Here is a 13,197-nt window from a genome sequence, read left to right on the forward strand (position 1 = left end):
TTCTTCTGTAGGGAACTGACAAAAGCAAGGAGTGCTACCAATAGCAAGCCGTGAGAAGCTCTGATGGGCATATTAGGTAGCCGGCAACGTAGCAGCTCCTTCTTAGGGAACAAGGTGGTGCTCTGCTGTATGTACCGAATAAGAAGTACGATGGTGATAGCATCCTTATTTGGGGAGCTGTAGGGGAAACTCTGCAAGAAGCCTGAATTGCCTGTTGTGTTTCTTTTATTTTATATTCATTTTCAATGTCTTTCTCATGGGGCAAATTACCGTGGGGTAGAATTTGGTATATGGCATTTTGGTCTAGGACATCAGCTAGGGATATTCAGGATTCTGTTAAAAAGCTATTTCATGTATAAGTTCTTTTTGTGAGTGGACTAGGAGGCCTCAGTCTTGCCGTCACTGAGTTCTGGGGCAGTTTCTCTAGTGCTTAGTCTGGTGCCTTTCTTTTCCAAGAATCCACAGAATGCTTCCTCCTCAGCAGCTGTTGGCTGCTTTTTGGTGGCTACCAAATGAGGTCCACAGAACGGAGCACTTTTACTTCAGTTAGTGTTTCCCTTTGGTCCCCTCCTTCTTACCAAATTCAGCAATACCTTTTGGTGTAAAGAGCCCGTTGTTAGCCCCTGCTCACCACTGTAAACACCATTTCCAGAGCGGTGTGTGAGACAGCTCGCGGGCATCCAACAAAATCTGTCTGATGACACCGCCCCCCTTCTTTTCCTTGTTTGAATGCATTTCCTCTTTACAGTTAAATACTACTTTCTTCTTGTCTCGTTCCTAACAGCTGCCATCCACTCCTTCCACCCTCCTTCCACCATCCCCCCCATCCCTGACTTTTCAGACAAGAGGTCACAGTGGGAAAGAATTTGAAAATTTGGATTACAGGAAACCAAAATGTGACTGGCCTTAATAAGAGACTACTTCCCAATTGTAGTGGTCAGCAGCTGTGGGCTCCCACAATCGCATCAGCTTACTGTAACCGCCTTCCAGGTCCACATGGCCTGAGGCTCTACTGTAGAGAGTGCAGATTTTTGTATACTATTCAGTTCCATTACGTTGTGTCTTTACTGTTTGAGAGAGTGAAAGATATGTGAGACTAATTTGGAGGCTGTTGACACTCTGAACGGACTATAAAACTAAGATTTATCTCCTAAGATTCCCCAGAAGCCTAGTTTCCTCTCATGTCCGGACTAATCAGGGTGCTGCTTACAAACTGGTTTTGAATGCTGTGACCGTCCCTCCTCCTAACTCTGTACCTAGGACTCTTTAACACCTAGTGTTGTAGCGGTGATGCTGTGCTCATATGCCTTCTGATGCCGGGTCATTTAACTGACTGCCACTTCGGTTTCATTATCTCATTACCTCATTTAATCCTCAGCCTGAAAGGTGGGTGTTGCTATGACCATTTTATGTCTGAGGAAACTGAGATAACATGGAAGAAAACCGGCTTACCCACATCCCTCAGCCAGCCAGTAAGCAGTAGAGCCCAGTCTCTCTGACTCCAAAACCTATATTTATCTGTCACACTGGATTACATATCAAATACATTTGAAGGTTGAGGACATGCTGGGGTCACAGATGACAGTTAAAAGTTAAGCTTGGGTAGCTATGGGAATCCAAAATTCAGGCATAATGAGGACCCAGGAAACTGAAATTGCAGGAAGGAGGCAGGCAGCGGCCACAGTTAACTAAGGGAGGGAGTTGCCGGGCTTTCCTGAATCTCCCACACCTGGTTCTCAGATCCTCGTCAGAGCATATGAAACCACAGACCCCACAGAGCCTGAGACCCTGCGGGCTACGGGTCTTCGTATTTCTCTCAGAGGCAGAGAGGCTTGAATAAAGATGCTGGGAAATGTCTGTGTGCATTTCAGAGTTAAGATCAGAACTACCCTCACTGTCCTCAAACTTGTGTACTTTCGGTTTTCTGCTAGAAATTCCACAAAGAGGTATAGCCTCTGGAGCCAACATTCTTCAAAACAAACGGTTGAAATCTTGAGCCAGTATATAAATATTTGTGATTTTTTTTTCCTTAACTGTTGTTAAAGAGGCTAAATATTAAGTGCTCCCACATAAGGAAAATGGCCTCAAAGGAGATTTGTAAATAATGGCTATTCACATGGGAAGAATATTTTGGACCCCTTGCTCTCAGTCAAATGTTCAAGAAGCATGATGGGCAAACTATAAACTGCAACTCAGACAGGAAATATTTGTAACTTGAGAAAACAAGTAGGATGATTTGTCAGCACTAGAAAACTCAAACTATCTGATCCTACCTTTATTTTTAAACTCACAACAGCTTCTGGTACTTTTAACATTGTGTAATTCAGTGTTTGTGTACTCAGTAAAGTAGCTCCCCCCTCTTTCTTTAAAGTTTATTTATTTTGAGAGAGAGAGAGAGCACGCGAGCGCAAGTGGGGTAGGGGCAGAGAGCGCTGGGAGAGAATGGGACTCCCAAGCAGGCTTTGCACTGTCAGACAGAGCCCGATGCTGGGCTCAGACTCACAAAACCATGAGATCATGCCCTGAGTTGAAACCAAGAGTCAGACACAACCAACTGAGCCACTCAGGTGCCCCTAGGACCCTTTTTCATAATATAAATCTAATGCTTGCCTAGAGGTTGTACAACTAGTATCCTCCCTAATAAAAAACCACTTATATATGGAAGATAGTATGTGTCTTACCAGTTAAGATTTTGTCTACTTTCTCTAGTTTGTATTTAAAAAATATTTTTTCATTCTCTGAATGCAAATTAAAACCTGTTGAACACGGGTCTTAAAAATACATCCCTCTTAGGGGACCTGGGTGGCTCAGTCAGTTAAGTATCTGACTTCGACTGAGGTCATGATCACACAGTTCATGAGTTTGAGCTCCACATCAGGCTCTGTGCTGACAGCTCAGAGCCTGGAGCCTGCTTCGGATTCTGTGTCTCCCTTTCTCTGCCCCTCCCCTGCTTGTTCTCTGCCTCTCTCTCTCAAAAATAAATAAACATTAAAAAAATACATCTCTCTTTCCATAAGGAGAATATCCATTATTTATTCTTTTAGTATCCCCACCTGCTCATCCTCCACTAAAATGGCTCTTCTAAGTGGTAGGCTCCTAAAATTGCTGTTTTGGTCTCTGTTGACCCTGAATAGTGAAATAACTTTTTTTACCAAGTCTTTTGGCTTCCACACTAGGCTCACACTAGATCAACATCTCTTTTGTCTCTGAAATTTGGGGAGCTCCCTGAGTAATGGATCTACTCATCTCTGATTTTCTTGCTCAGGGAAAGCAGAACAACTTCCAGATTCATTCAGATTTCTAATGGGAACCACACCAGATATTTATTTATCAGATTTTGAAGGCTTCTGTTCTCATACTCTGAAGCAGCCACCTTAAGTGCCAGGTTAACACAATTAGTAAGAAAGCTTCCTTTTGATGTAACTTTCCAGTATTAAAAAAGATAAATTCTGAACTGCAAATACATTAGACACCTCTAGCTGATACTTTGTGGGGTTTTTTTTAATATTTGTTTATTTTTGGGAGAGAGAAAGAGCACAAGCAGGATAGGGGCAGAGAGAGAGGGAGACAGAATCGGAAGGAGGCTCCAGAGTCTCAGCTGTCAGCACAGAGCCCAATGCAGGGCTCGAATCCACAAACCATGAGATCATGACCTGAGCCAAAGTCACATGCTTAACTGACTAAGCCACCCAGGTGCTTCTCTAGCACATGGTTTTTAATCACTGTTTATATTATTTTGTCTCATATAAATTCTGTTAACTTAGAAATTAATCAATTTAGATGGTTTAGCAGTTTTAAATCAACTTGCAAGCAAGAGCCAGGTAATCATTGGTCAATACTCTCAAATTATTATTTGCTAATTTAACAAAATATTTTTCAATACAGGTATATCCAGGCATAACAAAATAAGAATGTCCAAATTGTATTTCTTAGTTGACATTTATTATGTTGAGTCATCTTGAAATAAGTAGGTCAGCAGCTGAACCCTGGGAATCTTTTAATTAGACAGATTTTCTTGAATTGGTTGGTATTTATGGTAATAGGATTGGACCTGCATCTATAAAACAAAATCAGTAGTATTTTCCCATTTAATCTGGATTGCTGTTCCTTCAGGATTTATATCTCAACTGAATATCATACAAAGATTTTACGTAATGTTTTTCACTACAGCCATTAATATAAATAAAGAGAACAGTTAACCAACTTGTTTTATAACCAGCCTTACAAACTAATCAGAGAACATTTGATATACAAGTGAGTGTTGAAGGATTGCTGCTTTCATGAGACTTTCTTTGTCTATGTGGCCACTTGAGTTAACAGGCTCCATTCTGCCTCTTAGCCTTCCAGCCTGTCAGCATTGATAGTCATTCTTCCCATGTCCTTTCTCCTCTCCTGTGGCAAACACCAAATAGTTCTTTAGTGTATTTATTATCTTCTAAAAAATATTTTTATCATTTATTTATTTTTGAAAGAGAGAGAGAGGCAGAAAGAGGTAGACAAGATCTGAAGCAGGCTCCACACCTTGTGCACAGAGCCCAGTGCGGGGTTTGAACCCAAGAACTGTGAGATCATGACCTGAGCTGAAATCAAGAGTTGGCCCGTTTATGGACTAAGCCACCCAGGTACCCCTAGTGTATGTATTATCTTATTCTTTCTACCTCTCATACTGCATATGGGCACTACCAATCTGGAATTCATTTTTAACTACTTTATAATCCATTGTCGTAGAACGGGAAACTTTTGTTTGGGTGAATGAGGTTAATTAAGGATGCACTCTGTTAACCATTTTTTCTCTTTCTCATTAAAACCACTAGGGTATCTGTTTTCTTTCTTTCTTTTTTTTTTTTTCTTTAAATTCCACTCAAGAAAGTCAAAGCAGTAATTCTGTAACCAAGGAATCTTCCATGCAAGAGTGGTAGAACCAATAGAAACAAAAGCAGCTTCCCCGTTTGGAATCTTGGACAGGTAGCAGACTAGTTGATCCATGTTCTCTCCATAAAGCTGGATGAGATGGCCTCGGAAGTCATGGCTTCTCAGCCAGAAGGACTGGGAGTTCTGAAGGCACCCATTCCTTTCCTGGAATCTCCAGGTGACAGCACGGAGATGCAAACCCTGTTCTGCCCTTGGCCCTCCAGTCTTCTTGTTCCATGATACATGTTTATCAAGGCCATCTACTTCATTTTGAATCTTCGCACAATTAACATTCTGTGAGCATCTGCTATGCAATAGGCTATATACTGGACACTGGGATTCAGAAATGAAAGTTATAGTCCCTGCTTTCAAGGAATTGACAGTCTAATTGGAAGATAAAAATGAAAATTAAGTACAGGGTTTTTTGTTTTAGGAGATCAGTCAAGTGGTAAATGCATTAGCCTGATGTTTAAAGAACAGTAGAGGCTTGGTGGTTAAAAAAGAAGGAAATTGCATTGCAAAAGTGGAAAAAATATATGAGAAAGTAGAGAATTATTTTGAGAGCTGCAGATCAATGTGGCTAGAACAAAAGATATATTTAGGAGTATAATGGGAAATGAATTTGGAGACATAGCAGGGGCCATGTTAAATGGGTTCTTAGTATGTCATTCCAAGGATTTGGGGATTATCCTGTAGACAAAGGATTGAAAAGTTGAAGTAAAGTTGCTGTGATCAGAATTGCTTATTTGAGAGAGATTTCTGGCATCGATGGAGGCCAGATTGTAGAGGCAGGGCCTGGGGGGTTAAGTCACTTGCCCCAAGTACTGTACTCCAGGTTGAGAAATGATAAGGGCCTGAACAGACATTGTCCTGGCAGTACAGAGAAGCATTCAGCTGTTTAGAAGGTAGAATTGATAAGACTTGGGGATTAATAAAATAGGGGTAAGGATGAGCCTGTGAGAGGCAGAGTCAAGGAGGACTCCCAGGTCACTCGTTTAGGTGACTCCATAAAACTTAGTTGGCATATGCGGGAGGGAGAAAAGGGTGTTAAGTGGGGAAATGAATTCACTCTTGGATATGTTGAGTTAGAGGCACTTTGGAACATTTAGATAGTGAAATCCAGGTAATTGGTCTAACACTCAGGTGAATATTATGGGCTGAAAACATTGATATTTATGATTAAGCCCTGGGAGTGGTGAGCTTGTCCAAGGAGTAGACGTAACAGAAGGAAAACGCTGAGAATAACACCTGGGGGTGGGGTGGGGGGGTGGGGATAGTAACAACCCTCGGACAAGGGTGTGTGGCTGCCCATGGTTTTTCCTATTCAGTTGTCTCCGGAGTCACATGCAGGATAGCAGGTATTATACATTGTTTGTTTAGAGCTCTTGTCATTAACTGTGTTACAGTGATGAGCTTTAGTTCCCAAAGAATCCAGAAATTTAGGAGATCAGTTTAGGGTCAGTTAAGAGTTTAGGGTTCTGGTTTTATTTTCACTACTTAAACAGCTGTGTGACCTGGGGTGGTTTTTCAAACTTGAAAAAATTCCCAATTTATTCAGCATTGTTTTTTACTTCTCTTTCTCAATCTCATAATGTTTGTTTGAGCAGACAACTAATTATCATCAGAAGACCCAAGGGAAGCAACTAGTGTTGACTTTCCTCTGCCTTTTATTCTTTTTCAGCCCCTTTTTGTTTCTCTTCTTAACCTGTTTGTTATGCAGTGAATAGCAGTTATCCACAACCAGCAATTAGTTCTCAGCACAGCCTTCTTTGGTTACACGATGCAGGAGGTTCTACCAGTTCAATGATTAGATAAAGATACTAAGACTTTAACCTCTTTATGGTTCATTATGAAAGCATTTACATATAGGAGTTGTTACACTTTTGCATTTATTAACTTCACAGGGTTGGTTATCTGAGAAAGAGTATAACTATCCAGACAGTAAAATAATGACCTTAAATGCCTGTAGGTTAAAAAGGGTAAGTAGGAATTAACCTGGATAATCAAAATCTACAAATAATCAAAACCCTTTGCTTGAGTGCCAAGGAATTTGTTCGAGCTTATTACCCTTGCATCCAACAAGCATTGGCAGAACCAAAAGACCAAAGAGGAATGAGAGAGAATGGAAGAACAGAGAAAACTGTAGCAATATTGATTGGTAATATTTACAGAACATTTACTATATGGCGGGTATAGTTTCAAGCCCTTACATTCATTGTTTCATTTAGTGTTTTTGATAACATTATATACTGGGTACTATTTCCCCCACTTTACTGATGGAGACACTGAGGCAGAGAGAATTAAATGATTATCTAAGATCACCTAACCTGTAAATGCTGGAGCATTTAACCAGTAAGCTGCGTAGCCAATCCAGTAAAACCACTGTGTCTCCATTAAATAGCTCCTGAATTATTATTATTATCCCTGACTGTTGAATCTATTTCGAAAAGAGAGATTGTGATAATCAAACCTTTTTTAAAGGAGGGGTAACTTCACAGCATAATTTAGGAAGAGACAAATATAAATTAGTAAAAAGTAAGAATTTTGCATCACCTCAAAATATAAGTATAGTTTTATTATTTTTATGTATGACAAAACTGTTGCTAAGGAGCAAAGATAAGCTATATCCTTAAAGGGTTATAGTCTAGAATTTTTAGTGAGTGTATTAATTGTACATAAGTAGTTACTCTAAGGCCATGTATTATAAGTGCTCAAAAATAGATCTTTTAAGTGAGGTCATTTCTCTTTTATTGTTTATGCTATTAATTTGCTTGGTAAAGTAATTTTAAACAGATGGCACAAAAGTGTGCTTGAATTCAGGATTTTTATAACTTAACACATTAACTTTTATATAACTTTAATATAACAATTAACTTGTTAAATTATAACAAGTCCTGAATTCAAAGAGCCTGAATTACTGAAGTTTTTCTTATCTGAGGGTCCCTTTTCCTGCCAAAAATCAAACAAATTGCAAATACATCTCCTCTCCCAAATTTCATTGCAAAATACTTGTTTTGTTCTGGGAGCAAAATTTAGTCCCATAAATCCGAAGAATCTTATGCATCTGAAGAGCTAAGATCCATATGAGGGGTATAAAATGTCAAATTTAGTGGAAGAATCAAAAAAAACTTCAGTTTTTTATCTTTTAGAGCTTCCATTAGCACTTTGAAATAACCGTGGCCTAACAAGGTCCTATCTTGTACCAGACTTCTTATAAATCAGTCATGATAGGTGCCCACCTAGTTAGGCCTGTTCTTTCCATGAAGCCTTGCTGAATATCTCTAGTTAGTACTGGTCTCTCTCTTCTCTGCCTACTTTTTTATTTGCTGTATGTAGCAGAAAGTCTAGTGTTTGATCACTTTCATTGTTTTATGGATATGCTTATCATGAGCTCTTTGAGATCAGAGAGCCATGGCTTTGAATCTGCAAATATCCATTTAAAAATTTTTTTAGTTTACTTAGTTATTTGTTTGTTTAGAGAATGTAAGCAGGGGAGGGACAGAGAGAGAGAGAGAGAGAGACCGAATCCCAGGTAGACTCCACTTTTTCAGCATGGAACCTTATGTAGGACTTGATCTCACAAACAATGAGATCAAGACATAGGCCAAAATCGAGTCACTGGGCCACCCAGGTGCCCTTGCAAATATCTATATTATTCCTCTAAGTATCACTCACAGAGCTGGAGTTTGTGTGCCCAGCTTTGTGGGGTGATACTTAGAAGAATAATAAATACAAGGAATGAACACTAGTGCCTAATTAAGATCTGCTCTCTCTGTTCCTATCCCATTTGGCCACTTGGAAAGGAGTCAGAGGACACAAACTAGGAATCCCCATTTCAGAAATGAAGGCCAACCAAAGGTCTTCCCAAGACAATTCAGATATCTGTTTATTTCAGTTTGCTCAGGTATCTATAGCTCTAAAATATGTAAGTTAAAATTGAGCTTCTGTGGGAACAGAAAGAGAAAAGACTAAGAACAAAGGAAGTCCCTGACCTTGTGTGGCACCTACTTAAAAGTAAAAAGTTTTGCCTTATCGTTATTTAGGTTCCCAAATATTTATTTCCTCTCGAAATATGAGGTCTGGAGAGCCTCACTAATCCCTTTGTAAAGGTTTTGATTCACCAAATTTAAAATAACTGCTACCTATAAACAGGTATCTTACAACGATTTTTACCATGTGTGGAAAAAAAGAAATATCTAGGGGCCCCTGAGTGGTTTAGTCGGTTGGGCGGCCAACTTCGGCTTAGGTCATGATCTCACGGTTTGTGAGTTCGAGCCCTGATGCTCCCATACTCCCACTCTGTCTCTCTCTGTCTCTCTCTCTGTCTCTCTCTTTCACTTAAAAATAAATAAATGTTAAAAAAAAAAAAATCCATCTCTTCCCAAGCTTTGGGAAGGGAAAGCTTAATGCCTGAAAGAGGTGTAGTGGTGGTCAGTAACATCATCTGTTGAAGAACCTTTGAACAGTGGAGCAGGCTGAGAGCTGGAAACTGACATAGAGACTTCTAAATTTGTGACTTTTTATATGCAATACCTAACAATTTTGGGGGGCAGGGAATGATCAGGCTTCTCTCCTCATGTGTTCACTAAGCCTGTTTTTTTTAAATCCTCTGAACATGTTTCATGGACTACCATAGTTTCAGGCAGCTGTGCACAGCAGTAAGGACCTATAACTTGAGCTATGGGGAAAGTAAAACTATGTGTTAAGTGTGAGAAATGCGGCCAGTGTGCTAGAGTCACAAGTTATAGAGCTACTCATTTTTGTTGATCATTTTCGTCATATGTCGTATCCAGCATTGAAAGGCTGGATAGAGAAGGGGCCCAAGCCTGCAGACATACTCATGGATCATAACAATTTGTGAATTATATTAAATATAAAATGGGTTGCCTTGGTTATTTTAGGGAGGCCTTAGTATATTCATAAATTTCCTCCTATGATAAGTGTGAGTTGTGAGTTCCAGAAAATCTAGAAATTCTTCAATAGCTAGAAATATCAACAAAGAAAAGGTATAGACCTGCAGAAAAGAAGAACTGCAGGGGCACCTGGGAGGCTCAGCATCTGACTCTTGATTTCAGCGCTGAAATCTCTGATCTCATCATGGTTTCATGATCTCATGAAAGCCCGTGTCTTTCCGAGTGGAGCCTGCTTGGGATTTTCTCTCTCTGCCTCTGCTTGTACGTGCATATGTATGCATGCTCTCTCTTTCTCTCTCAAAACTAAATAAACAAAGAAAGAAAGATGAGAACTGTAAAATTCCAATAATATTTAGGTGGCATGATCGATAGATTTAACAAAGATGTCTATTTCTGTAATTTAATAAACTGATTTATCTTTTGAAATGTAGTGAGATGTACTAGAATAACATGAGGTGGCATTACATCAGCTCAGTTCTACATGCAGTATTAAATTGGATAGTCACAATCTGGCAATTAATATTTTTCAGAAATATTTATGATATAAAGTGAATGCTAAGTACTGTATTTCTTGTTTTTGTTCCATTTGTATTAAATAATTGGGAAGGATAAATCAAGGAGTATAATATAAAGTTATATGTAAGTTAATATTTTTAAAAGCTAAAATATTTTTAAATACTTTGGGAAGTATTTAAATACTTCGGGAAGTATACTGTAACACACATACAGCTGCTCACAGGGATGCACACTTTTCTCCAGCATAAGTCCATGTTTTCAGCATTATTCTAACTGTGAATTCATAGTCACCCAGCTGTACCTAATTGGGCATATACTGTCGCCATTTCTTCCTTTGAGGAAGTTATAAACTAGGCCATGTTTCCTTGAAGGGGGTTCCTTGTGGTCGTTGGAGTTCTGACATGACTCCCCAGAGGTGTCCTGGCCTAATCTGCAGAGCCCATAGTATAGCAAGATAGTTCGCCTAGGGTTATGTTATGTGGCACAATCGACCTTAAGACAGAGATTTTTCTGGGTGAGCGTGATCTAATCACATTACCTCTTAAAACCAGCGAGGTTTCTTGGTTTGTGACAGAAGGGGAGGCCAGAGATAATTTGAAGTGTGGAAAGGGCTCAGTGTGCCACTGTTGGCCTGAAGATGGAAGGGACCACATGGGAAGGAATGTGGGCACTTCTAGGAGCAGTGCACCTGCTGACAGCCAGCAAGGAAATGGAGATCTAAGACCTGCAACCACAAGAAACTGGGTTCTGCCAATACCCTGAATGATCTTAAGAGCCTCCAGATAAGAGGCCATCCAATAGACACTTTGATTATTCATTTTTTAGATGTGGAGGAAAAAAATCTGATATAGGCCTCACCATCACTGACCTCTACTATCTCATCTCTATGTAAATCTTAAATTTTTATTCCCCCCTTTTATATTTCCAAATTATGCAGGATCTACAAATAGAGACTCAGAAACAATAGAGACTCAGAAAGATCCCTTTCAAAGCTAGACACCAGTAGACGCTCAAGTTTCTCAAGAACCCCATCTGTTTGAGCTATAAAGGGTATTCTTCCCTTAAGGTGGAAAGCTAAAAAACCTTTGTGTCTCCCCTAGGCATATGTAGGAAACCAGAATGATTTTTTTATTATTATTCCTTTATTATTTTTAATGTTTTATTTATTTTTGAGAGAGGGAGAAAGACAGCATGAGCAGAGGAGGATCAGAAAGAGAGGAAGACACAGAATCTGAAGACAGCCTCCAGGCTCTGAGCTAGCTGTCAGCACAGGGCTCAACGCAAGCTCAAACCCGTGAACCGTGTGATCACGACCTGAGCTGAAGTTGGAAGCTTAACTGACTGAGCTACCCAGGCACCCTGGAAACCAGAATGATTCTTAAACTCAAGAAGTTATAGAATATATTACTTTTCAGTTAGCTCAGATCATGAATAGATGTGCAGTAGCCCTACAAATCTGAAAGGTCCACGTTGCAGCCACACTCCCATCCTTGACTTGTTCATCATCAGCCATTAATCTGAGAACACTGAAGGGAAAGGCTGGCTCTCTGTAGGCCATCCCAGAATAGCTCAGATTGTTTCCCCTGGCTCAGCTAGTACACGGGAACATGATATAAAATGTTCTCTCTGCTCAGTCCCTTTCAGGGGAAATGTAAATAGATTTTTTCCCATCACTGTGGGGTCAGGCCCTAACTCCAAAGGAACATAAGTTAAACCCGTTTCAGTCTTGGCAGTAGACATGTGACTTGGTCTCATTCCTTTCCCTTGGGCCCAGCTTTCCAGAGCCACAATTTTATTTTAAACTTGGGCAAAGGAGTTTGGTTTTAATTATGTGCCTTCCTGAACTCCTGATAACTTTCAAGTTAAAAGCTTTTGTGGGGATTTTTCTAAGCCAGTCTCTGGTGTTTTGAGAGCTCTACACATTTCACAAATCAAAACCGGCCTGGTTCCTGTCCCTTTCCAGGACTGCCATCTGAATTATTGGCGATCTTCGCTCTGTTCTTTTATTAGAAACAGGTCTCAACCAATGAGATTACTGTGGGAGAATTTCAAGAGCATGAAATGAGAGGGCCTGCTTCTTGGTTTTAGAGCATTTTTTAAAAACTATAGTCTATCTAGCTAATCGTTCTTTTTATCTCTGTTTTCTGTATTCAGACTGGTTTCTGAGCAACTTTTAGTCTCTTCTGCTCCAGGGTCTCATTCATAATATCTAATGCCCCCAGTTGAGCCATAAAAGTTGTGAAAGTAATTTCTTCTGTGAACAGTTTTTATCTAGTTCAGACACACTGAAGAATCTCGCCTTAATAGCCATCATTTGTTTGTCTTCAGTAGAAGGTAGAGCAAGAATCTTTAACTAACACACTTAGAGAAGTTCCTTCTAAGACTTCCTGACTAGAGCATGTGACATAATATGTGTGTGCGTCTTAACCGGCAAATAAGGTAGAAAACTCATGCCTTCTCTATATGATGTCACCATGTACAGATAAGCTCTGCAGACCCTACTGAGAGTAGAACAAGAGTAACTGTTCTGTTTTTAAAAAAAAGAGAGTGTCTACAGTGAAAGATAGGGCTATTGCCAAAACATAGGTAAAAGGAACTCACATTCCCAGCTTCCAAAAAATTCTAGATTTGGCCAGGGTCCCTGAGCCCTGTGTTGTAGGACCTCTCCTTATATGCTGCCCAGTAGGCTGACTTCTTAGAAACTTCTCTGGGAGAACCTTCACTGTTCATTTCCCTAGCCTGTGTTCTGCTCACCTCTTATGATGTCACTTCCTGGCTCACTGTTTCCCTGAGACCACTTAGGCAAATCCCCACTCTATCTTGTCTCCCACTCTCCCCATTCACTCACTAGTCTCCC

General features: G+C 39.9%; 1 protein-coding gene and 1 long non-coding RNA gene across 7 annotated transcripts in view; one reads left to right on the forward strand and one right to left on the reverse strand.

Annotated features, from left to right (window-relative positions):
• Positions 1-13,197, forward strand: part of PPP1R12B (protein phosphatase 1 regulatory subunit 12B) — a 207,698-nt gene that overhangs the window by 169,459 nt on the left and 25,042 nt on the right. The gene's annotated exons all lie outside the window — the stretch shown is intronic.
• LOC115288293 lies at positions 3,921-13,094 on the reverse strand. Its single transcript, XR_003906922.1, has 2 exons — positions 12,942-13,094; positions 3,921-4,057 (listed from the first exon to the last, which is right to left on the reverse strand). It is a non-coding gene; the product is annotated as an uncharacterized LOC115288293 (long non-coding RNA).

This window comes from Suricata suricatta, chromosome 3 (assembly GCF_006229205.1).
Source record: "Suricata suricatta isolate VVHF042 chromosome 3, meerkat_22Aug2017_6uvM2_HiC, whole genome shotgun sequence".
Taxonomy (NCBI): Eukaryota; Metazoa; Chordata; class Mammalia; order Carnivora; family Herpestidae; genus Suricata; species Suricata suricatta.